Source organism: Lynx rufus, unplaced genomic scaffold (genome assembly GCF_022079265.1).
Source record: "Lynx rufus isolate CCGP_SWC_20201006 ecotype Redwood Valley unplaced genomic scaffold, mLynRuf1.p SCAF_9, whole genome shotgun sequence".
NCBI lineage: Eukaryota > Metazoa > Chordata > Mammalia > Carnivora > Felidae > Lynx > Lynx rufus.
In genome coordinates this window covers 80,331,050-80,334,030 of record NW_025814897.1, presented here as the reverse complement: position 1 = coordinate 80,334,030, position 2,981 = coordinate 80,331,050, and the positions used below count along the sequence as shown (strand labels likewise).

General features: G+C 41.0%; 1 pseudogene; it reads left to right on the top strand.

The window, feature by feature from the left end:
• Nucleotides 1-346: 346 nt before the first annotated feature.
• On the top strand, nt 347-806 carry LOC124506001 (protein FAM136A-like; annotated as a pseudogene).
• Nucleotides 807-2,981: the final 2,175 nt, after the last annotated feature.

Below are 2,981 nucleotides of genomic sequence, written 5' to 3'. Positions count from 1 at the left end.
AAAGATCTACCTACATAGAATTTCATACTTAGTGAAAATGTCATTCAGAAACAAAATAGATGTTTAGAAAACAAAATATACAGATATCTTGAAATTAGCAAACCTGCACCAAGTTAGATACTAAAGAATATTCCTCCAGTGAAGGAACATGATGTCAGGTGTAAATTCGGAGATACAGAAAACAACAACAAACAAGGAAGAGATCCTAAGTATATGGGTTGGTTAATCTAAATGGCTGTTGACTATATACAATGTTACTAGTAGTATCTAGTAGTGTTTAAGCAATATGGATTGGGTCAGAGTCCAAGTGGGAGCCAGCACGGAGGGGGTTCAGCGCGAGGTCGCCATGGCGTAGCTGCAGCAGCTCCAGGTGCAGGAGGCAGTGGACTCCGTGGTGAAGAGTCTGGAGAGAAAGCCACCCGGAAGATGCAGACCTCATGTTCCGGCGCAGTGCCAACTGTTGTGGGAACAGCCGGGCGTCCATGCATCAGGCACAACAGTGCATGGAGCGCTGCCACCCGTCTCTGGCTTCAGCCCAGGCACTGGTGATCAGTGAGTTGGAGAAGTTCCAGGGCTTCCTGGCCAGGTGTACCGTGTACTGAAATAACAAAGCCAAAGCTTCAATAGATGCGGGAAGTAAAGACCTTCGGGTGAAACAGCAGCTGGAGAGTTGTGTGACCAGGTGCGTGGATGACCACATGCAGGTCATCCTGACCGTGACCAAGAAGATGAGGAGTCTCTCCTGTCCATTGGGAGATAGAAGTCTTTGCAATTGGCCATCGGGCCGATGGCAGAAATCGATTTAAAAAGAGAAATGGGAGTTTTGGTCTTTTAAGTGAAATTTATGAAGAAATTAAGGATGGCAGCAGTTTGAGGCATGTGTCGCTTGCCTCTGGACACTGGTTCCTTTATGTTTCAACCCTAAAACGTGAAATGGAAAAAAACTGGTGCTGAAATTTGGGTCGGAGTGCAGAAGAGTTTTTGATAGCCTAAATTTCACGTATCTGTCCTACCTCTAAAGATCTCCCTTGTATCAAGCCGGAGCCCCCCAAGGTACCAGATTCTTCTTAGTGCACAGGTACCAACAGGCTGATAGGTTTCTCTAACCTGCCTATGATCTGGTGGAGTGTGAGAAGAGGTGTTTCTGTGTGTTGCCAACCAAATCATTTTCCATGAGGTGCAAAACAGAATCTACAAGGTCACTAATTTAGAAAATTTTTAGAAAGGGGGTTTCTGGGCCTTTGTTTTGCTTTGTTTTCTTTTATATACAAGGGCATGAAGTTGATTTAAGATGTAGAGTTGAGAGAGGGAGTTTAGGACTTTGAACACTTCCTTGTGGATGTCTGTTTCTGGCTATCATCAAGACGTGGAGATTCATTTCTTGAAATACACATCACATCTTTTAGCTAGGAAACCCTGCAAAATCCCCACTGGGAATGGGAAGCAGACCTTCCCTCTCACTGGCTGCCATGATGGACCCTGAGGCTATCTGCGACAGGACAGTCTCACAGGGACACTCTCCATCGAAGGGAAAGGGGGGTTTGCTTGCACTGTATACTGGTATCCAGGAATGAACATTGAAGGAGGAGCTGTTACTTTCTTAATTAACGGAGTTATTAAGCACTGGATTTGGAAAAACCTGGTGTTCATAGAACAGAATGAAAGGAAAGCCTAAACTCAGTATTGCTTATTTAGCTCCCTGAAATCAAAGAGCACTATTGAGACAATCCCTTGGCGACAGGAAGGTCAAAAGAGAAAAAGTAAGCAACTCAGGGATGAGCTGTGATTCACTTAAAACACAAGAGGGGCAACCCCCACTCTACCAAATACCACATTTGCCTGGGACCTTTGCAGCAAGCAGTGTTCCTGCCCCAATTCTAGCACCTTATCATTTTGATAAGGACCATGTTGTCTTTTTACCAACTGTTGATACATGATAATATATTTATTATTATTATATTTACATATTATTACCAACTGTTGAAATGATAATATAGCCTGCATTTGGTGTTTCAAGACTGTGATTATTTTCCTAGTGGTTTAGTTATAAATAAAAAATTTTGATTTAGTTTTTCCTCCTAAATAAATAGTAAATAAATAAACAAATAAATAAATAAATAAAATGGATGTTATAAAATTACATCAAAAATAGCATATATTTTAGGAATTGGGTAAATAAAGTTCTTTTCCTTATTCAGGAAGAGGGGGTAGGTATCACTTAACATTAGAGTTTCATAAGATAACGATAGACATTTGAAACTGTAGGCAGCCCTGAGCCGAAGTTATAAATGAGTGTATAATATATGAATAAATATAGAGAAAACAAAATTTTGTAAAGTGATTTAACCAGAAAGAATGCAAGTGAAGGGAGAAAGGTAGGACAAATAGAAAACATATAGTTAGATGGTAGATTTAAACCCAAACATATCAGTGATTAAATTTAAATCATCTAAATTCTCTTATGAAAAGTGAAGACTGTTAGATGCATTAAAAAACACCACACCGATTGTTATTATTATTACTGTACCAGAGAGTGAAAGGTTTTGTTTTGAAAAAAATTTTTAATGTTTATTTATTTTTGAGAGAGAGAGAGAGAGAGAAAGAGAGAGCAGGAGCAGGGAAGGGGCAGAGAGAGAGGGAGACACAGAATCTGAAGCAGGCTCCAGGCTCCACGCTGTCAGCACAGAGCCCGACGCCGGGCTCGAACCCACAAACAGCGAAATCATGACCTGAGCCGAAGTCGGCCGCTTCACCGACTGACTCCCTGAAAAGGTTTTGTTTTGTTTTGCTTTTTTGCTTCAAGTTTTTATTTATTTTTTATTTTTTTATTGTTTTATTTATTTTTACGAGAGAAGGAGAGGCAGAGCGTGAGTGGAGAAGGAGGAGAGACAGACACAGTTTCTGAAGCAGGCTCTAGGCTCTGAATTGTCAGCACAGAGCCCAATGTGGGGCTTGAATTCAGAAGTCATGAGATCATGACC